This window comes from Pteronotus mesoamericanus, unplaced genomic scaffold (assembly GCF_021234165.1).
Source record: "Pteronotus mesoamericanus isolate MK-2021 breed Mesoamerican mustached bat unplaced genomic scaffold, CSHL_Meso_final contig_32, whole genome shotgun sequence".
In the NCBI taxonomy this organism is placed as follows: Eukaryota; Metazoa; Chordata; class Mammalia; order Chiroptera; family Mormoopidae; genus Pteronotus; species Pteronotus mesoamericanus.
This window is the reverse complement of record NW_026555134.1, coordinates 13,416,065-13,440,256: the sequence shown is the minus strand read 5'-3', so window position 1 is coordinate 13,440,256 and position 24,192 is coordinate 13,416,065. Positions and strand designations below refer to the sequence as shown.

At 32.4% G+C, this 24,192-nt stretch overlaps 1 protein-coding gene across 6 annotated transcripts in view; it reads left to right on the top strand.

Moving 5' to 3' along the window:
- Positions 1–3,401: 3,401 nt before the first annotated feature.
- The window catches only part of FSTL5 (follistatin like 5), a 553,085-nt gene continuing 532,294 nt past the window's right edge, over positions 3,402–24,192 (top strand). For 5 of the 6 annotated variants that reach the window (XM_054576111.1, XM_054576108.1, XM_054576110.1 and 2 more), the window contains exon 1: positions 3,402–3,746. The gene's annotated coding sequence lies outside the window, so the exon portion shown is untranslated. Of the gene's footprint in view, positions 3,747–8,578; positions 8,646–24,192 lie in introns of those variants that run through there. The other variant, XM_054576107.1, reaches the window with a different exon arrangement.

Below are 24,192 nucleotides of genomic sequence, written 5' to 3'. Positions count from 1 at the left end.
TCCCTCAAAGTTTGGGCCAAAAATGTGGGTACGCATACATGGCACAATATAGTAAAAGGTATATCTTTCAGACAAGTATAAATATACATACACAAGACAACAATAAAATGAGCTTCATAATTTCTGTGTATTTCATTGTTGTATGTTCATGCACATTACCTAAGTTAAAATTCTTCATTAGATGTTGGTCATTCAGCCTTAAAGATATTTCCTTGACTATATTACTTAACATCTTTGTCATCTTTCCAATGGCAATGTACAACTAAAAATCCATTTAATCGCTTTCTGCATGCCTTACATTTTATTGTTGCTTTACAATCACTTTAAATATCTTTAACAGTAATTAGATGTGTGACTATATGTGAGAATATTATAATATTGCTTATATAAAAATAAGTGAACATTGTAACAGGCTCCTTCAGTCATCTCTTTGTTTCATCCTGGGTAGGTAAAATTTATGTTTTGACCTCCTTAGCCTCATCCCTGGTACCAGTCACTTGGCCTCTTTCCAGACTTCCCAAACTACTTACCTTAAGTTACCATTTTCACAGGTTTAGTAACCAGATGCCAGTTTATTGCACCTTAGGAGAAAGTTCTTAAGGTCTTTCATTCTAATACAGAAATTTCTGATTTAAAAAAAAAAATCCAATATAGAGTCACAGAATCACAGATAGGTAAGGGACTTAGAAATAATTTGGTACAATACTCATATTTTACAAATGACAATTGTGATGAAAGATATTGGTCACAAAGCCAATTAGGACAGAACAAAACCTGAATCCCCTGGTAAGGCATGGTCCTCCCAGTACTTTTATGCATGCGTGCATCTTTTCTTTTCTTTTTCTTTTTTATTCTCTCTCTCTTTTTAGGAGACAATGAGAATGGTCTGTTTTTTTCCCCTGTCTTTGAAACATATTTTTGTTATCTATTCTCATTCCCTTATGCTTTTGAATAATATTATGCCTACCTTAATTGAATTCATAGCCCAAAACAATATGATCTCTGAAGTGAACTGAGTAATAGTGTCTATTAGACAACATATGACACAGACTTCAGTGGAATTTTATAAGAATTTTTATAATACACTCTGTATATTTCCACAGTGAACTTTTAAGTCTTAGCTGACATTTTGGCATGTTGCCATGAAACAGAACAAAAGATGCCATATGGTATTTCCAAAAGAAGCATAAGATATGTGCTTTGATCAGCCTAAGTACAGGTTATACAGAGGGCTCTATTGTAATTGTAACTGTAGAAGGCCCATCTGCCTCCAGATGTCATCTTTCATGGCCTACCATGGTGTCTGAACTCATTATTAAAATCAATTTGGGAATTTAGGCACTTTTAGAATGTGTGTATATGTGAGTGCATCTGTGAAATAACCAGTAGAAAGGCATACCGCTAATTATTTACATATTTACATAAAATCAATAGTTGTCAGAGGAAAATAAAATATTGCAGATTACCTAGATGTAATATGGTTTAGATGTGTTGGAGTGATGTTCCCAGGAAATTGACTATTTGGGAAAGAAACAAACAATTCCAGAAGAAAGCTGGAAAAAAAGATTTATGTGGGTATAATGCAGAAAAAATATTCCCTCAGAAGTAAAAATATATCCCCCCTCAATTATGCTATCTAAGTGACTCTTAAGAAGGACTTTGGTTATATATATGCTTACAAAATAAATATGCTTCCTCAAATAGTTTCTAAAATTGCAGAAAAATTTATTAAATACATTTTTCTGATAGAAATATAAACAAATGCATTTGTTTTAAGAGTCCCTGAAACTAGAGTCTAGAAACTAGATTGTAGATTCAGTGCAAAATTATAGTAGTCTCCTGGAATACAATGATACATTTTAGTTTGTATGCATTTCTATGGAAAACAATGTATTGAATGCTATAAAGTTTCTTTTTTACTTTTTAAAAATATTTTATTAATTTTTAGAGAGAGGAAAGGAGAGGGAGAGAGAAACATCAACATGTGGTTGTCTTTCCCATGCCTTGTAGTGGGGGCCTGGCCTGCAAACCAGGTATGTTTGCAAACCTAGCCTGGGAATCAAACTGGCAACCCTTTGATTTGCAGGCAGGCACTCAATCCACTGAGCCACATCAGCCAGGGCTGAATGCTATAAAATTTCTTGAATAAACTTTGTAATGAAAAATATTTTAGCCAACCTCAGAGAATTTAGGCTTAATTTTATTTCTCCATTTCTTTGTACAAATAGGTTCTGATGGCTGTAGGTGAGACATGAGGGTGATATATGAATAATGACCCTTTTGGATGGTCAATCAGTTCCTGTCTCTTTTTGTTGACAAGTTGAAGCAGTTAGGAATCTGCTGGCATGGCAGCCCGTCTTTCTTTGCTGTCAAGACCCTTAGAGTCTCAGGGGGTTAATAAACCATATATACTAAGAGAATTGCTAAAGGCTATGAAATGCTTCCAGCATACTTCGTCTTTCATAGAACAATTGATATAGTAGACATAGTAAATATTTCATAACCTTCAGGATTTTGACAGTGGAAGTTGAACTTGAGAAGTTTTCACTTTTTTCATTATTAAATGATTTTTATTTTAACCCCGTGTTCTCTAAATCCATTTAGCTTGACGATATAGTTAAACCATGAGTATGAAGACGGAGGGTTCTGCACATTTTGCAGGAACACACGTTAAGGCTGATATATACTATGCAGCACTCATATGAAACATTAAAAAAGATTCTGTTTACGAATGATCATAAGCGCTGCACGCTTTCCCGTTTTCTCCTGGTGCTCCAAGCATGTTTTTCTCCAGAACAAGTTTCTGCTGCAGCGACTCCCTCTAGCAGTTCTGTGAACCGAAGAAAAGGGAACGGAACACTAAACGCATCCTTTCCAGGAAACAAATGGAAAGAGGAGAAGGAAAGTTTGGCCAGGGAGATCAAAAGGATCGCGGAATTTTTTCGGAGTGACTGAGCAGATTCATCCTGTTCTCCGGTCCCTTGCCCACCGCCTGCCCAGCCTCTGCTCTCGGGGCTCCGCCGCCCCCGCCCCAGCCCGCGCCCCTGCCGGAGCCGTGCAGAGCAGCAGTCTTTGGAGTGCACAGGCGCGGCAGTCCCAGCGAAGGCAGAGGCTCGTGCGACGCTGAAAGCGTTTAGTTTCTTCAGGACTGGTTGTGAACGGATCGTGAAGTCCAGCGATGCCCGCATTGATCATAAGCCTGGATTTTGTCCCCTGGATTGCCTCAGCTGACCCCAGCAGAAGCCCAGTCAAGGGGGGGCCCGGCACCTCTCCCGGAGTTGATATGCAAAACAGTTACGTCAGCGGTGGGGGCGGGGCAAAGCCCGGTTGAGTGGCAGCAGCTCTTGCTTAGGGAGGAGGCGCGAGAATCAGCCTGGTTCAGTGACTGAGACAAACTGGAGGTGAGAGGAGCTGGTGCTGTCCACTGCGCTATCGGTGCTGAACCCGGGACGTGAGCAGACCCGTTGCCCTCGAGGCAACGCCCTCTGTGCCCTGCGGATCCGCTTCAACTAAATCAACTTGACAAAGGAGTGTGGTAGCGGACGTGGGAGAGAGTCGTCTGTTTGCCACCTGGGCGCCCATTCAGGCGTGACTTTGGAGATTTCTATAGTTTCAGACCAAACTATTTTCATCTTTTCCCAGCTAAGAGGATCTTTTTAGTTTTTTTTAATCATTATCCTACTGTGATATATATTTCCATACCATTTAGGGATCTTTCTGGGAGACTTTTTGACTGTTAAAATAAGGTAAGAAAAAAATACTGTTTTAAATTATTACATATGTGGGGGGAAATGCCGATGGCCGTACAAGATTTCAAACCAAGTTATGATTATTTTTATAATTTGAAACGGGACTTTTGGCAATGATTGCAATAATTATTTAAATAATTATCATTATTATTATTAAAGCATCTATTGGTGATTATGCACTGAATTCCAGAGGGGAAGTTGTGGGCTTTGTTGTTGTTGGTTGTTTTTTTTTTTTTTTTTTTTTGTGAAGTTAATGCCATCATGTTACATCTTGCTATATAAATATAAATATTTGTAGACCAAGACTTCCAGCATGGCTCAAAGAACAGAAACCATTCAATGTAAGTCCCCAAATATGTTAATAAATTACATTAAATAAATCAACCAACAAGTTGTTTAAAACAAGTATAATTTTAAAGAAATATTTGCGTAAACTATTCTCTGATTAATATTACCTCTGGTAGGTAACACATAGACTACAAAGTGCAGAGGTCTCTTAATATTTGTGGAGCAGAGGTGCTAAGGGTAGGAACATTTATACCCTGCTGGGTTCATTTGGATGTATTGTTATGCAGTCGATCCAAATAAAACTTGTGAAACTCGGTCTCAGAAAATGCTACACCCCAAGGTCATGTGTATTTCCAAGTTGGGGGCTCTTCGTTGTGCTGTTGACTAGTAAATGTCATTCCCTCCCAACCTTCAGGTTAGAGTTGATGAAAATGGGAAGCTCTGATTTTATAATACAGTTTTAGCTTGTGTTGTAGTCGCTACTGCTGTTGGTAATTGAATGGAACTGGGAAGCGTGGGCTGAAAAAATGTCTCGCTATTTCAGCAATGTTTAACCTCTTGCATGCTTAACAGAGAGCTCTTTCTCTACTTAGATTTTCTTTTGAAGCTATGTTCCTTTTGTCAATTGGCAGTGTGTTTTGAGTGTGTTTGGAGAAAGAATCAGTGCAGAAAACCACTGAATAGTACTTCTCATAGTGCAAAATTATTAAATGACAGAAGTTAGCTGTGCTGTGTATTTTGTATCACAGTTCAGAGTTTATTTGAGACACATGATTTGTTTGATAAATAGAATTATGAGCTCTCATTTTTGTCATTTGGTGACATTAGATTAAGCATAAATGATGGCTGGGAAAACATTGTGGTGAGGGTTCCTTGACGTTCCATGGCAGAGAGTTCAGGTTGCAGCCAGATGCCCTGTAGTAATAAGAATGGGTAAAATATAAGCTGTTGCAGAGTTAATAAGTATTGCTCAACTGAGTAGGGGTATGTTTTTCAGCAATTTAAGAATACAATGAATTTCAATATTTTTATATTCTTAATTATCATAAAAATTTCTACTCTATTTGCATTACACTAACAAGGATGAACTTTAACTTTACAGTATATGATTTAAAATTGTTCCTTTGGTAGAGATTTTTCATTTTATTTACAACATAGTCCTACATGAGGGTGTTACAAGAAATGTGTATTATTGCAAACACTAGAGGTCAGATGTAAATCCCTTGAAGGTTTTCCCACCTTTTACCTTAAACAGATGTTCTTTGTAGGATTTCTGTCAGTCATGTGATCTTACATTAAATATTGCTATAAATTTTTGAAGACTAGCAGGTAGAGGAGCAAAATAAGATATGTGAAACACTCAGCCATGAAGCTTATACCAAACAGACTTCTATAAATTTATATAGAATCATTGTTCTATACATTTTAATATTTTGTTTTTAAAACTAATTACTTTTATATACTCAGATAGTGGAATTTCAAACAGAATTATGGCTTCTTTTGCTATTAGTTTTATTTTATTTTCTTTATTATATTGAAACATCAACATATATTTTAATTTTATAACTTACTTGAAAGGCAGTAACATACAAAAACACTATATTCACCCAACTCTATGAGTATCTCATTGACTTCTTTTTATATAAAGTTTTCCAAGATGTATGTCTTTGTTCAAGTTTGAAAAGTTAGCATGGACTACCAATATCTGAAATTCTTTTGGATGAAATTTAATATTATCATAGTTTGATGTGTAAATGCTGAAATCAAAATTTACTACTTTCAACAATGAAATCGGCCAAAGATATATCCAATAAAATTGAAAATTTAAAATATTAGAAATATTACACTAATTTTTTTACATATTTTGCTTTTATATCTTAGTTCTGAAGAGATAAAATTATTTGACCGTAATTAGCCCAAACTTAGCATATAGGAAATACTACTTGGATTCAGCATATGATTCCTACTGTAAACAAATAAAATTGCCATCTTTGAAGACACCCACGAAAAGCATTCAAATGTGATGACCTTTCAGTAATTCTTTATGTCCCAAAGAAATGATCATATTTTGGAGTTATAACTTATCCATGTGAAATTCAAAGGAATATTCAATACAACAGTGGATAGCTGGATAATTAATTCATTTCATTACATCGGCACTGTAAATGTATATAGCACATTTTACTTCAAGATGATAAGCTTTTTTTAAAGTGTGTAGAAAAATTACTGAAATAATTTGTCATATGTCATATTCAAGTTGTTTTTTTAATTGTTCCTCAGTTTCTTAAGACTACATTGATTTAGACAAAAATAAAGTTAAAAATATTGCTGGAAAAATATCTTGTGTTCTCCTTACAAGTAAGATAATTATGTGTGTCTGATGAGATTTAATATAATGGTGAAATAATTTGGGTTTTAAGTTATCAAGGCTACATATTGTTTTTTTATTTAATCTACTAATGAACAGTAGAGAAATACAGAAAGTAATAATAAGTTTAAAATATGCTAAAAAGTTTGAGTGAATTGACTTTTTAAAAGTAACTTTTAAAATTACCTTTAAGAAATTATGCAAGTAATATTTTGACATTTTTTTGAATAGTGACCATTTTTCATGTTTAATTCTCATTTAGCAATAGGGCCAAACACCCTGAATATTATGTTCTTACTAGTTTTTCATATTTGCCCTAAATAACCATACTCTAATATTTTTTATTACCTAATATATTACCAAGTTCAAAAGATTCTTATGAACTAATAGGATAGAAAAAAAAGTCCTTCCTGTTGTTAACATCATTGTAGCATCCATGTGACCAATTATCCTTTACCAAACATAATTAATCACTGCTACTGCAACACCTCCACTGTCCTTTGGGCATAGTCTACTTGAGGCGAGCTGTAGTGTCCCTTGTGGAATATCCTAACCTTCCCATCAAGTTGGTCACCATACAACAAAATAATTGACCCTTTTGTGCTTTCATCACCTTGGAATGGAGGAAGTTAGTATTATTATAAAGGATGAGATAGTGTTTTTGATAAATTTAGAATTCCAGGATTCCAATGAGCCTTCTAATGGGATTTCTGAAAGAGAAAGAATTCAACAACAGTATAATCATGAGTGAGTGTGTGCATTTGTATAATTTCGTTAAATTCTACTCTACACAAACATGCAATGAGAATGATGTTGAACATTTAAGTTCAACAAGTGCTGATTAATTAAAAGATAATTTACGTAATAAGCCAGAACAATATGTAAGTTTTAGTGGCAAATGCGTCTTCTAATTCTTGTTGATTTTTATTTAGACCAGTATGCTTAGGCACACATCAGTTTTTTTGGAATCAAAGTATCATTCTGGAGCTCTCATGATGATTGTCAAGGGAAGGGAAAGTTGGAAATGAAAATTTGCCAGGAATAAGAAAGGAAATGTATGTGTGCATAATGAACTTACAGCACTACATTGATTCTGAGAAAAATAAGAGTTCTGTAAGTTATCTAAAAAAGAACTTCAGGTGTACTTCTTAAACATCTTTGGGTAATGTCATGTACTTCTAAGAAACAGAGCCTGGATATCCCTACACCTAAAACATTTTTATTCCTTGTGAATCAATGTTTTCATGCATAGATGTGATGAAATGTGGGAAGAAGAACAGCTTCACTCTGAACTTTCTTTCTTTAAAACCAAGTAATTAATATTAATTTAACGTGGCTTTTAGTATCAAATTATGTAAATCTCTAAAGCAAATTGGTTGCTCAGAGAGTTCATTTGCATGTCAATACAGAGAATATTTCTCCAACTCATAACCAGTTCACAGGACTGCCAGCAATTCTCAAGCACAATGCAAAAGATTTGAAAATACTTTTTGCATTGAGTTTCATTTAAATATAGTCCTTGTAATTGACAGTCAAGAGAAAATTACTTTAGTGATATATTTTCTCTGTGCGCATATCACCAAGGTAGCAATTAGAACATACATACAGTAGCAATTAAAACATACAAACCTGAACTATGTTCCCCAAAGATGGTGATGAAATGGAAATAATTTACCTTTCCTAGTTGGACCACTTCCACAAAACACATTAGATAGTGTTTTAATGACCACCAGGGGTTTATTTTTTCTAATTTCTAAAAGCCTAAAAGTAAAGGTTCTTGCTCCCATGAAGATACAGATGCCCTCATGCGCTCCATGGTAATGTAGCCCTTTTTCTCAAAGCCACAGTAATTGCTGCAACCTTGGTGTCAAACAGACCCTGAACTCCCTCACTTAGGATTAAGAAGGTTGGTCCCATTTATTTTCTGAAAGAAAAAGAGCCAGTGAACTGCTGCCAGTAAACACATTTTCTGTTTCATGCTAGAGTACCTATTGATATTTGAGCATAAGGTCTTTGAGCCTTGATTTGCTCATAATTTGGGGAGAAAAATACCCCATTCAAAGTATTATATGTATGTACATATATATTTATTCATATTAGGCCATTTCATCCATATTAAATCATTTAATACTTATATAACTATTTAAGTTTCATATTATCTTCATTTTAGATATAAGAAAACAGGAACTCAGATCAAATCTCTCCTCCTCTTCAGCCCATGGTCACACAACTAGGAATAGGTGGGTTAATCAATTAAACCAATTAATCCCCCTTTAACCTACACTGCACTTTCTAGAAACTCTGATTAGATCGAATTGTCTGTTTGGTGTGTCTTATTTTGAACTTTTTCCTGTGATACTCTCTTCACTAAATGTGAATGTTCCCAAATTACCTCCTTAATTATTGTTATATTGAGGTTATTTAATAGCATACATTCTCTGGTATCCTTACTTAGAGTACATAATACCAAAATCTTAAGGAGATTTTTCCTCTGTATTTAATGTTAGAGAGGTGCTATATTATTTGATCTCATTGACTATTGGAAATATTAGCAACAGACTATGTTTGTATCTCAAATAGAATATAAGGCAATATAATAAAGTAGTTAATGTTTCTTAAGAGTTTAAGGTTCTTATTTTCCTAAAAAGTCCTACTGGACACCAAATTCAAATATAAATACATTTGAACTTCTGCCCACTTCAATTAATAAGCACCTGCGCTCTCACCCGCCCCTAACATTTAAACCTTCAGGCTAATTAGCTGTGAATATTTCAAATAATCTATGAGAGCAAATAAAGCAACCAGAATAAAATTAGTAGTTTTGTAACACAGTTCAAAAAGAGGTGATCTCTTTACTCCTTAGGAAATGTTAAGTACTTTTTTTCCTTACTCTATTTGAGATACAAATGGAAGTATTGACCACTAGTTGATACTTCTTGTTTTCATGTAGCATTTGGTCTGAGTAGAAGAGGGGAGCGCCGGGGGGGGGGGGGGGGGGGGGGGGGGCGGGGGGGCAGCAATTATAACACAGCTCCTGGGGGAGCTGCAGACTTGCATCAGATTCCCCAGTGAATCCTCATTATCCAAGTTTTGGGTTCTCCTTACTAAATAGGTCCCAAAGGAGATAGAAAAGTTTGATTTGTGAAGAAAGTTTATGGGGCCTTTATTAACTGTTTTACATATTGGCTAGCAATACCCAGTGTCTTACTTTTGAAATCAACTTTAGTGTAAACTTTGTTTAATCTTCAAATTTCTGCACTACTTTGTATACAATTCATTTAAGCCTCTGTTGCTCATTCTCTGTGGAGCCCGGCAGGAAGTCCATTCACTCCGACAGCTACAGTTATTCTCTCTTCAGAGATAGCTTCCAAATCTATGGCTCTGGCCCAGATTTGAACTCCATCAATGTATTTACAAGAGTCTGCTAGACATTTTAATTCTGGTTTCATGGTGACAGCATAAACCCCATAAACTCATTTCATCCCTAAATATGATTCCCATCCTAGTTTTTCTGTATGTCAGTTAATGACACTCTTTTTCATTTACCTAGGTCTAAACATTTACAGTCATTTTAAACTTACATCATTCTTACTATACTATATGTAATGAGTCCCTAAATTTTAATGTTCCTCTCTTCTATTTTCTACTCTCTCCCCTTATTATTTACCTTGACCCAAACTGTCCCATCTCATGGAATTTTTTATATTCTTTACACTAATCCCTATTTCTTGTTTCTTTTGCTGTAACAATTAATGATAATAACAGCAACTAAAATTTTGATGATTCATAATGTGTCATAAAAGATATTCAGTATTTATGAACATTATTTCATTTTATACACACAGCACCTTATAAGCTATATATTGGGAGGCCAAAGCTTAAAAAATTATGTTTCCCACAGAGCTGGGACTCAGACCAAGCTTGTCTGAAACCAGCTGCATGATCATAATCATTATGCTTTGCTGATACAGACTTTAAACCTCTTCTAAATTCTTCTTGATTAAAGTAAGCTTTCAAATGTCACTGTGTTCAGATCTCTTCAGTGGATCTCTAATTTTTTACTATGTTAAGTAGAAGTTCTCTGCTTGTTTTCAAGATCATTCTAATTGATGCTACACCCTTCAAGTAATCAATCTGATTTTCAATTTTCTCATATGTGCAATGCACATAAGTAAAACAGAGATAGGTCAAAATATAAAGTATGATTCCTTCCTTCTATATACACACTATGCCATGTCTGGACTGTCATATTTTCAAGAAGACCAACATACACCCCATTCCTCTGTTTCCAACCAAGTTTTCTCATAGTATAAGATCATATTGTGCTCATAAGTGCATTTCAGTCTGTAGATTTGTTGCAACAAATGGCACTGTGGATATCAGCAAGATATCCATTTTCTTTTTTTTCTTCTTTTCTTTTTTTTTAACATGTATGTGTTTGTTTTATATTGTTGCATAAAAATCAACATAACTTTAGTGACTTAAACATTCATTATATCATAGTTTTCATGGGTCACAAGTCTGGGTACAGACTAGCTAGGTCCTCTACTCAGGATCTCACATCAAGTTTTCAGCCAGGGCTGGGCTCTTATTTGAGGCTCAAGGTTCCCCAAGATCGCTAGCTTTTGGCAGGATGTATTTCTTTACAGCTCAGAATTCATGAAACATTGTTTCTTCAAGGCCAGATAATAACCTTGCTGACTCCTTCAGCTCCTGACCGCTAGATCTGCATTTAAAGGGCTCACCTCATTCGGTCAGGTCTGGTGAGGTCAGGTCCCGTAAGGATATTCTCCTTTTGAATGTACATAAAGTCAACTGATTTGGAACCTTAATTACATCCTAAAACCTCTCCTGTTTGACATATAACAGAACATAACCACAAGAACAGAATTACATTACCTTTGTAATATTCTACCGGTCATAAACAAGTTAAAGGGTCTGCTCACACACAAGGTAAGTGTGGGTCAGTGAGATTCACGTTAGAGTTCTGCCTCCATAGCTGGTTCAAGTTCTAGTTGAACCTCAGAGTCTTTCTTCGCTGCTAGAGTGCCGATAAGCTTATTTCCCTCCTCCCCGGTATTAATGACCTAACTATGAAGTGGACAGTCTGGCATTGCTTTGACCTTTTTAATGTGTCTTAGACTGTTATTCTTAATTAATCTTAAACTCTCTTGAAAGGAAAAGGTATAAGAATTCCTTCCTTGTGTACAAAACTTTGCAGTTTAGAATTTATTCATATACATATTACTTAATACTCATTGAACTTTATTCTTTTTTATGTTTGCTTCTTTACTGCAGTGTTTTGTACATGATAGATCATAATCAGTTTGTACAGTGTTTTGTACATGATTAAAGTTTCTAGATTTTAGATTTTGTTAATCTCTTATTTCACATTTTTGTTTTTGGTCTCTGACTAATTGCAAACCATGCAAAGAGATTTTATTATCTTATTTCAGACAACATAAAATCTTTTCATGCAAATGAGGAATTTATATTTAATATTATGCTTTATAAATGATATAGAAATTATATAAATGGTGAAAATGATACTCATGTTTACCCTTTAGAAAGTACAAGAAATTTCTTTTATATTAACTTTGAAAACAACTTCAAATTTTAAAAGAATCATCTTCAAAAGAATATTACATATATAACACTAATAATTTTGTTCTTGTTTATTTGGTCTAAAGATTGATAACTAATTAATTGATTGGACAATTAATTTACTAACATTAATTGTACCTAAAAACTTAATTACACATATATCTTTTACAGTTTAAATACAATTAAGATAATTTAATCTTGATGAAACCTGAAAAAACTTACCTACTGTATAAATTCAATTTTGAATTTTAATAAACTATACTTTAAAATTATTATCATATTTATTATAAAGTAGAGTATTAATTCAGTAAGTATTAATTAAGTACCTTCTGTGCTTCAGGTGCTCTTTAGGGTGATGGGGGTTGAGCATAAATAATAGAAATGAAGTTCCTTCTCTGCCCTGTGAAAAGACAGACAATAAGTAACCCCGTAGAGACAAAGGGTAATGTCTGGCATTGATAAGTGTTATGATGAAGAGCAGAACAGGTTAAGAATTACTAAGGGTTAGGGTTATCTGAGGTGCTAACTTTGTCATTCAAAAGGACCCTTCAAGTAGTTTCTGATATCTTTAGATTACTTATGGCTCTTGTAAATGATGCTGCAATAAACACAGGAATGAAAATATCTTTGATATCCTGCTTTAATACTTTTGGATAAATATTTAAAGAGGGATTTATGGGTCATATGGTAGTTCTATTTTTAATTTTTTAAGAAGCCATCATACTACTTTCCGTAGTGGTTGTACCGGTTTACATTTCTACCAGCAATGCACGAGGGTTCCAACTTTTCCACATTCTGACCAACACATTCTCTCTCTCTCCCCCTCTCTCCTTCCCCCCCGCTTCTCTCTCGATACCCTTTAACGCCAGCCATCTTCCCTGTGGTTTTGCTTTGCCTTTCTCTGATGATTAGCAATGTTGAGCAATTTTCATATACTTAATTTTTATTTTCATTTTTAAACATACTATACAGAGCATGCTGCAACTAAATTCTGGGACTTTAAGTTAATTTCTGAAATTAGTGTGTATTCTTTGTGCATTGTACAGTTTATTTGTTCAGACCTTCACATTCTTTTATAGAAACTTAAGTGCTCTACAATCTATGTTCCTTGGAGGCAGTGATCCAGTGAGCTGATATTTATATCAAATGATCCATTATCCCCTACACTGTGGCATTGTTAAGGGGAGAGAAATGCTTAAAATGCCTTTTGGATTTGTGCACATGCTTGAGAAACCACAGTATTTATTAGTTTTTATGTAATTATGTTCTTTTTACAAAAACTGTGACATCATGGGGCCATGTAAGGGAGAATCAAAAGAAAATGAATGTAATAAAAATACATGTACAACCTTACAAAATAAATGCTGTTGGATGCACAGTATCTCAATCCTTTGGCAGAGTCTCAAAATTTAGTGCATTTACAGAAAAGTAAGGCTTGAAAGAATTTATACAATTTGTGCCAATGCTTTGCCTGAATTATTTGGTGACATTTCTCATGCAGCCATAATTAATTGAGCTAAAAAAAATTAAAGGGTGAAAGAGGGAATTCTCTAAAAATGCTTTGCATATTAAGTCTACATATTTACAATTCATGGCAACAAAGATTTCCAATAAATACCCTCTATGACTGTTTATTTTATTTTATTTTTTTTGGCAAGAGTCCTATTTCTCTCTGTGTCCTCAGGCCTGAGGAAGGTGAAAAGCTTTCATTGAGTTTATTTCCCTGTCTTTGCACAAATAGTACAACTTAACTGACAATGTCTGGAGTAGAACTGTGTGCCTAGCCATGAAAACTGCTCTCAGTTCTGGCACTCAACTGGACATCTCATTAATTATGTTTTTTTAACATCTAGGTTTGGTTAACAGCTGTCTCAAAATCAGTAAAGGGAGCTCAAGAGAGCATTAAGGATATGCTCATACTAGCTTTCTTATGTTATCATGCTTTTCTTCAAAGTAGTCTTCTTCATGTGTAGGAAATAAAGATATTTTTCAGTGAAAAATAATTTTTTGAAGTTCTGAAATTCTTAACTATTAAATAGTTGAAAAACGTTCACCATTTCACTTTAAGTTGCTTTGTCCTATTTTTAACAGAAGGCAAATCGGTTTGGATTTATAAATTGTTCAAACACTATGAAGATCCCACTCTATGATATTGGGCCATTTACTGCCTCAGTTTTTAGATCTTAGTACAGGGTTCTTGGTGTAGAAAAGAGAACCTGAAAAGTAGATGCCTAGTATTTGAGAGACTTATATTAAACATCATTAGGCATCATTAGGCTTAAATTAAATCTGTGATAGTCTTAAGAATGTCAGACGATACCCTAAAATTTTACTGGTTAGCTTAAATACACTGGACTTTAACATAGGTTTTTGTTCTACCCCAGCAGCTCTAGCAGCATCCTTCCAAATGTTTAAAAACTAGCACAACGGTAAGGACATAAATCCTCAGAAAGTCAATGTTTTTGTTAGCAACTTCATACTAAGAGCCATTGTCTAATATTTATAAATCTTATAAATTTGAAAGTGGCAAGTATCTTGGGTTACATTTTATTGGGATTTTGCTACCAGATTTCTCAGTCTTGTTGAAAATATATAATGTGTTAATTTAAACACTTTTTCAAAATAATTTTTATGTATCAGAGAATATCAAATATAGCTTAAAGGTTCAGTTGAAAACCTACTATGCTGTAAGAATGAGCTATTAAGTGGCAGCATTCTTGAAAAGGAATCAAACTTTTATTACCAATAACTTCTTAACATTGTTTGAGTGTGATAGTATTATTTAGTCCTGATTTAAACTAAGTGAATAGATCTTTTCCTTGCATAATGACATTTTCGGATTTTATACATTATTTACTATTGTTTGGCATGTGATTTTTTATATGAATGCTGTAATCTATAAATTTTTGAAATGTGTATTTGAAATCCATTCAAAGTTTTAATCATTATTATAAAATTTCCCAGAAATTAATTACTTAGTAAGATCCTTGGATTGTTCTTAAGAGCACAAATAGCTATAATGGTGTTATTTTCTATAATGATTACATCAGTCCACTTAGGGTAATAATATTTGAGATATTTGACCATAGTGTTATATGTTTTGATTTTGTTAATTTAACAGTGAAAATTGCACTTTCCAGATTTTTATTTCCATTTGCTTATTAGTAAATGTGATGTTTTAATAAATTTCTTAGAAGTAATTCTGTTATTAATTTTCTCTGTAAGTCTTTTGACCATTAATCTAAGAGAACCTTACCTTAACTGTTTTATATAATCAATAAAAACTAGATTCTATGAAATAGAAGTACTTGCTTATTAAGCAGTTCTTGAGGTTTTATTTAACTAAAATTTTAGAAGGGCTTTTAAGGTAGAACTGAGGCTGAGCCTAAGGCTTCTGGGATGGTTAAAGACCACACTGTCAGAGACAGGAAGGACTTGCACGTAGGTCTTCCAAGTTCTAAGGTCCCAATACTACATATCTATGTATTTAATACCCTCAAATTTTAGTGTCATATTTTCCATTCAAGTTTTTTATTTCTAAAGTCTTCAACAAAGATACGTTATGCCTAGTATGTTTTTCTAGAAAACACAGGTTTCTCAAGTACATAATATTTCTTCAAAGTGACTCATCTCTTGAATATCTAAGATTATAAACAAAGATATATTATTCCAAAGCAATCCTGAGTATTCATTATTTTTAATTAAGAAATTCTAACTTGTTAGCTAAAGACAAAAGCACCATAAATTAAAACATTCTTTCATTTAGAAAGGACATATAACTATTTGTTAATACAATGCTATCTCTTTGTTTTCCATTCAAGTCTTACCACTGAATGGTGAAATATATGAACTTCTATTTCTGGCATTTCCCAAATATTTCATCTTAGAAACAGATGTTAAACTGAACATAATATTGAAACTGATTTACAAATGAAGTAGAATTATGATGTAACATATTTTACCAGAAACAAAAATGTTTTTCAAAATCATCTTATTTTTCTAATATATACTTAGATGTCTGCATATCTGTAACAATATAAATATCTGTACAAATTGAATGAATCTACATTGACTTTTCAGTTGCAGAAATCTTTATTACCACTTAAACTGATCGTGAGAATGAGAATTAAGTTATTTTAATTGGGATTAGACTCAACCATGTGTGGGTCTCATTGCAATTACTTCACACTTCCAGATTTTTATGTATAATCCTGAGCAGATACATTTAGGCCCTTCATTTGGGGAGTTTGTTATCATAATAAACTTTGAACACAAAACTTCATTTATGAGCCTTATAACTATGGTTACATGGTGAATGATACAAACAGAAGGCTTTGATTTTGACTTTGCAATATTTTTCCTCACATACCCTTGCGTAAAATACATAACATCAAATATTGTTTTGTTTATTTTCTTTTTTATGTCTCTTTTTTTAATGCTGAGTATAAAATGTGTACTTCTAAGTTTACTTCTTGTAATCATTATAGCACCTAAAATTCAATTCAAATAACATAAGCTGTATTGATTTGTTAAAGGGTTTGGTAGATTATTCCTTTTGGAAATGCCAATTAATAATTCCTGATTCAGAAAACCAAAGTATGGTAATGAATCATGTGCACTTCAAGAAACTTTATATTTTTTTTTAGCTACACTGTAGAAAAATTTTCCATGTTTGCATAGAACACAATTATCTTTTGGGAAGAGTAAAATTACATATATGATTATTTATTATTTATACTAAGTTTAATCATATTTACTTTGAAATATGTAATATTCTATTTTAAAATGTATGATATAGAGCCACTTAAACTTTCGTATCAGGTGGCACTACCATATTTATTAATATACAGATAAGAAAATTTTCAATAAATATTATGTTGATATATTTAAAGTTGAAGATCCACTAGAACAATGTATATGCTAAATATAATGAATTAAAATGCAGCAAAGCTCCAAATTCAAGACATAAAAGGGCTTTAGGATGGCAATAATTATCAAACAAAAAATAAAAAATGTGCATTTTTTTCACTTTATTTTGAATTGGGTTTGAAGACTTTAATGATAGACTAAAATATACAAATAGTATATTTTATGTAATTTATTTTAATTGTATTTGAAGATTTTTTAATGGTGGTTATGGATATTGGAGAAAATAATTGGTCTTTGATCCATTTTGAGTTGATTAATGTATATGAAGACAAATAGTAGCCTAGTTTCATCCTTTTGCATGTGGCTTTCCATTTTTCCCAGACACATTTATTGCAGAGGTTTTATTTTTTCCATTGTAAAATGTTTTTGGCTCTTTTGTCAAAAAATTATTTGCCCACATACATGTGGGTTTATTTCTGGGCTCTCAATTCTGTTCCATTGGTCTGTGCATTGATATTCCTGCCAATACTATGCTGTTTTGATTATTGATGCTTTGTATTATAATTTGAAGTCAGGGAGTTCAATATCTCCAGCTTCATTATATTTTTCTCAGAATGGCTATTCAGAGTCTTTTGTGGTTCCATGCAAATCTGTTTTTTTTTAATCTACTGCTTTATAAAATGCCGTTGAGATTTTGATGGGGATTACATTATATCTGTATATTGCTTTGGATAATATGGCCATTTTCAACGGTTGATTCTTTCAGTCCATGAGCATGGAATCTCTTTCCATTTCATTGTGTCTTTTTAAATCTCTTCTAATAATGCTTTGTAGTTTTCAGTGTGTAGGGCCTTCACATCCTTTGTTTATTCCTAGGTATTTTATTTTTTGTTGCAACTACAAAAGGAATGTTTTTCATTTCTTTTTCTGAATTTTAATTGTAGTACATATGTACAATGGAATACTACTCAGACATAAGAAAAGATGAAATGCTGTGATTTGTGGCAATGTAGATCAATCTTGAGAATATCATGCTAAGTGAAATAAGCGAAACAGAAAATGTCAAGAACCATAAGATTTCACTCATATAGGATATAAAACTGAAAATAACAAATGAATAAACAAGAAATACAAGCAAAAGCCTCATAGACACAGGTAAGTGTGCTGGTTACCAGATGGAAGAGGAGTGAGGGGACAGTAAAAGGGTAAAGAGGGTCAAATAGATGGTGATAATAGAAGATATAACATTGAGTGGTGGGCAGAAATGCAATGTATCAGATGGTGTATAATAGAATTGCACACTTGAAACCTGTATAATTTTATTGACAAATGTCCCTCCAATAAATTTAATTTAAAAAAAATTGGTCCATCACTGTGGAATGGTCTAATTTGTTCACAAACTCATCTAAAATGAAAACTTCCAATAGCCTCAATGTTAAAGTATTTATGTATTAGTTTTAAATTTCAAAATGTACTTAATATTGGCTAGCCACCCACCAGTTCAAGTAACACAGACTGTGGTTTATGTAAGGAAGGTGGGTCAGTCAGCTAGGTATGAATGCTTGTCATTTACTTATGCAGTCTGTATAGTTAGAACATTAATTTTTGTAGATACAAATGAAAAATAGAAAAACTAAGGAAACAATGCAAACAATAAAAAGTGCTTCTAAAATTTCGCACTGAGAGAGGATAATGAATAGATCTCAAGTAGAATATTAATTTACATAGTGTAAAAATATGAATCTGATTTGAATTCTTTATTCGTTTGTATCTTCTCACAGCAATGGATTGACTGTATAATTCTGTACTACAGAAAAATCTCACAGCTTATATTGTAGGACATGCTTAGAAAACTTAGCGTCAAAGAGCTATTATAGATTTAAAATCCATTGTTTGCCTATTGTGAGAACAGTTTCTTGTGAAATGTTTCTTGATGTTGGACTTGATTGGCATTATTTGAAAAGCAGTATTTCTATGTTAAGCAAGAAACTGTGGCCTAAGAAGAAATAGATACATTTAAAAACTAATTCCCAAGTAAGAGTACTTGCAAAATTTTAAAAAGGTAAAATTAGAAAAAAAGACAAGTGAGCTCACAGTTAAGAACTTACAGAAACAAAATGAATAAATGTCATGTGATGTCTTTACTGAGATCTTGGGGAAGAAAAAAGCTCATTTGATAAAAATAAGGAGTTTACAATGAAGTACGGACTTTATTTTTTAATAATAATGTATTGGTGTGGGTTTATTAATTGTGACAAATGTATTATACCAATGTAAAATGTTTACAAATAGGATATCAGATGTTAGGTATGTGGTTACTACTTAGCCTATGTATATATACTGTCTGCAACATTTTTGTAAATCTAAAAATTACAAAATGTAAAAATATTTTAAAATGAGTGAGATAAAGAGAATGTGATGACAAGGCTACTTTAGATATAGATGCAGTAATTTATTTTTTGGGTGATCAGTAATTTTATGCTATTGGGAAATCATAGATTTGCACACACTTGTGCAATCCTCCTTATAAGGGACATAGAAATTATGATAGAATGATAGTATTAAGGAATTTATATTGAAAAAGAAATTCTTTATTTTATTCTTCATTTCAATATATTTACCATGAAGCTTCACAGGCATCTTAATTAAAGAGGAGTTATTCTTTACAGATAGATAAGTAGATGGATAGAGACATAGACAGAGATATAGGTAGATATTACATTGATATGTAAATACCTGAAGTCAAGTGTTAGAAAATAACATCGACTGAATGAGTTAAGTCCTGGATTCCAAAAACATTATTATTTCCATCACTATTATACTATATAAATAAGAAATTGTCATAATTAGGTATTTTTAATAAACACCCTTCAAAATCTTAACTACTATAGTGCAATTGTGAAATATTTTAACTTATCTTTTCCTAAATTAACATATCAACTATTTTAGTGTATGTTCATAGTAATTTGGTGCAAAAATATCACTTTAAAAAATGTTCCAAAAAGTTCAGAAAATTTAATATAGTCTCACCACCAGCCTTAGAAAATAATAACACATATTAAGATATTACAAGCATTATAATACTAAAAGGCCTGTACTGTGGTAGAAATTATTTCACACAGATTTTTTATTCTCTTTATTATGTGTGCACACAGAGCGATTGCACTGACCTATCCCGCTGAAGTTAAGTATGGTCATGTGACTTGCTTGGCCAGCGAAAAGTAGGCACAATAGAGTCATTTCCCTCTGGAAGTATTTAAGAGCTGGTGTCTGATTCTATAGGTTTTCTTCTTTTGCTATGGCATATTCTGATGTCTGTGTTAAGATAAGGATGTCTTAAGGTGAGGTATGCTTCACTATATGTATATACACACACACATATATATATATATAAAATATATGCCTTTATATTATAGATGGCACAGGCAAAAATGCACTTTTTACGAAAATAGGTTTATGAGATTTTGAAAGTATATGTAACCTAGACAATCTTGACTATAAATAATGTAAAAATCTTCTATAAACTTAGATTTTTGAAAATAAAGTTTTATTTTTATTATACCTGTTGGTAATTTTTATAGGTGCTTTTTCATAAATGTTTCTAAATATGTATTTTGATTTTTACTTCTTAAAATTCATTGTTATGATAATTATAATACTTTAATTATTTGTTAAAATGAATTCTCATATTTTATATATTTATAACTATATTTAAATATGCATGCTTGTGTGAATTTGTATTTGTGTATTTTCTCTGTATTTGTATGTGTACTAGAACTGTGTGTGTGTGTGTTTACTCAAAATGCTTTTGTATAATAGAAACATGTTTTTTTTCTCTTTTTTGTTTTTTTCTTTTTTAAAAAATTTTATTTTAATTTATTTGTTCAAATACATTTGTCTCTGCCAACCCCCCACCACTTTCCCTTGCCCCCTCCCTCCTTCCCTTCCTCAGCTCTTCCCCTTTGGCTTTGTCCATGAGTCCTTGCTATATGTTCCTTGACTTTCCCCTTCCCTTCCTTTTCCCCGCCCCCCCTTCCCTCTTGTCTCTGTTTAGAAACTTATGGTTTTAAAATTATTTGAGGATTCTCACTTATTAAATTAAAACCTCTAACAATAATCTTCTGTGAATATTTACTATTCAATACTAGCTTCACATTCTAAAATCAACACTTTTATAAGCATTCTAAAAGAAGATTTCAAAAAATTAAATTTTTAAAATTAATTGAACAAACCATATTACTATAATATGCATATATCAGATTTTCTTTTTCTTTTCTGTGTTGGCTTCTTGATATAATATACATCCGCTTTTTCTTATTAATCGTTATATTTGTTTAACCAAATTTTCAAAACAGCCATGATATTCTTGATGTTTACAACCTCATCTTGAGGAAGCAAACTTTGAATTGTGCCTCCAGAGCTGATAAGGTTGTTTAAAAATTAAGTCGAGTTTGATTCTATACTAATCACATACTCTGAGTGATTATATGCAACATAGCATATTTTGACATGCTCGATTGTAATGAATGGAATACAACTTAAATAGTAACCTAGAAATAAATTTCCATTTGGAATAGCCTTGTGGGAGAAGAGTTCAAATTAAATCCTTTTAGTGCATTAAAATGCAAATATAAGAAGGCAATCCAATTGAGTTACATCGATAATAGAGCATATAACACAAATGGAAATTCCTCCCAAATAATTAAGTTATAGCTATATAAATCACTGATGTGTGCATTTGAATTTTGTTCCTTTCGTGCATGCTTGAAAGTTCATTAACTTTGGATCACATTAGAACATGTTTTGTTTATCTGCTGCAGACCAGTCACTAGGAAAGTTCTTTTTCCCACTGAGACCAATGAAGGCCCTTCCCCACCACTCCTCATTGCATTCACAATACTATAGCTAAAGCTGTCAACTCTGCCAGCGGGTTTTTAGACATAATTATGGAAGTACTGAAATTGGGACATCACCCTGGGGGTTTCAATGTCTTGAATTTTTCCAGTAAATAATTTTGACTCTAAAATATACAGTATTGTGAGACCAGTGATGCTCATACTCAAACTGTGTAAGTTTGAGAGAAAACAACAACAAAAGCTTTAAAGAAAAGTCTGCTTAGGAGCTCTGTAAAATCATGCTTCTCCTGGTGTGTGTATGTATGTGTGTGTGTGGTATAAGATATAATTAGAGGTAAGATATAGTGTCACTTTACTTTTTGGGATCTTAGATTCTAAACCTTAGTTTTTTAAACTGTGTGTAATAACTGTGTTAAAAATCCTGGTACTCAAAAAAATGGATGACTTATAACAATTATGGAGGCCAACAAACTATTGCAGTTAAAAGAAAAAAATGGAAAGAAATTAATGTGCTTTAAACATTTAAATCAATAATGATATCAAATATATTTGCATTTAGCAAGGAGCAAGGAGCATTAACAATTATATTGACCACTAAATATATGTAAGATTGTCTTTGGTACCAGTACTATTCTTGAAAAACAATCATCTACTCTCAGATTTAAATCGGATATAGAATACCAGTAAATGATAATGTGAATTCATAATTAAAATTTTAAAATAAAATCTGGACCAAATTTAATTTAAATTTAGAAAGCATATATAAATGTCTTAATAGAAGTGAAACTACAGTCAATAACCTTTAAGTGATATTTTTGAACTATTTTAATTTAATATCTTTTACTAGGAACAAAGTAACCAAATTAAATATAAATTGCAAATTACTTATGAAAAGTAGGTGTTGATACCATTGATATCAGTGTCTTTTTAGCAGAATATATCTTATTTTAGTAATTTTTAAACAACCATAGACATCATATTTGAGACTTCAAAAATGATAACAGAAAAATATTTTAAGGATGTAGTTGATTTTCTCATTAAAATATCAGCACAGTTAGTTATATGAGACCCAAATGCATGTCAAATTAGGTGTTAAAATCCATTGTCTTATTTAATTTATGCCTTATGAAGGAATGAAAGCTTAAATAAAGGGAGTTTAAATAATTTGACTAAAGCCATGTGTATAATAGTCAACCAAAGTCAAAGTACATGCAGTTGTGCATGCATATGATTGAGAATGCTTGTTCTTTCTTCTTCTACTTTAAAAAAAAAACTTTGGAAAATATCAATTATTATATCACATTTTCTCTTAGCTTCTCAAGGACATTGCTCTAAGGATTCTCTCCTCCCTTTCTGCCTCATCAATTTGTTCAGCACTGCTAGATTATTGTCATCAGCATAAAAGAATGTTGCAGTTTTCCCCATCTGTAAATTCAATAAACAAGCAAAACTCTTTAAACTGTGATTATCCTTCAGCTATCATTGCATTTCTCTCCATTGTTTTATGGCAAGTCCCTTGAAAAGAAATCTCTACTTACTCTCTTAAATTTTTCCCCGCAAATATACCCTCTCTTGAATCCACTTGACTAATCCCTACAATCTAGTTCTATCGTGGTCAGCAGTGTCCTGCGTATTACTAAATATGTTGCTCAGTTTTTAGTTCTCAGTGTGCTCAGACCGTTAGATGATTTCCTATAGTCTATCACTTCACCCTTCAAACATTTTCTTTACTTGCCCATTTCCCCATCTAGTCCTTCTTTGGGGATCTCTCAAAGTTTTGGCTCCTTTGTCTCCCATATGCAGTTTAAGATGATCTTATCAAGTTCAAAGAAACTCACTGGGATTTTGATTGGAATTGCACTGATTCTACAGCTCAGTTTGGGGAATATCCATATATTTATCATAGAGTCCTCTTCTCCAAAATCTAGTCAATTCATTATTTATTTAATGCTGTTTAATGTTTCCAATAAAATGTTTTAGCTTATTCTATGGGAGCTTTTATATACTTTTAATTGACACTCTAAATGTTAGTTATTTTTTATTTAAACACATTTTCTAGCTAAATGTTGTAGCCTAAAGAATTGCAATTATGTGTTGCATAATCAATTTTTTCTTTTAGTTCAGCAACTTTTATTTATTTTAAGGACAAAATTGCATTTGGAGCTTTCAATGGACACAATCACATCATTAAATACAAAGTTTTGTCTACACTTTCCAATTATAGATTTAATGATAATATCAAGTTGCTTTTTTTTGCTGGTGGTGTTATTTAGGATTATTTCAATACATATGATATTCTTAATGTTTTTTTGTTTTAGTTTTTAAAATAGATGTCCTTTTTTTAGATTAAGTAGTTCTTTTCTATTTTTAGTATGCGAAATGTTTTTTATCATACATTATCTTAAATTTAATCAAGGGAATTATATCTGCATGTTACTGTATTTCTACCTCTATCCTT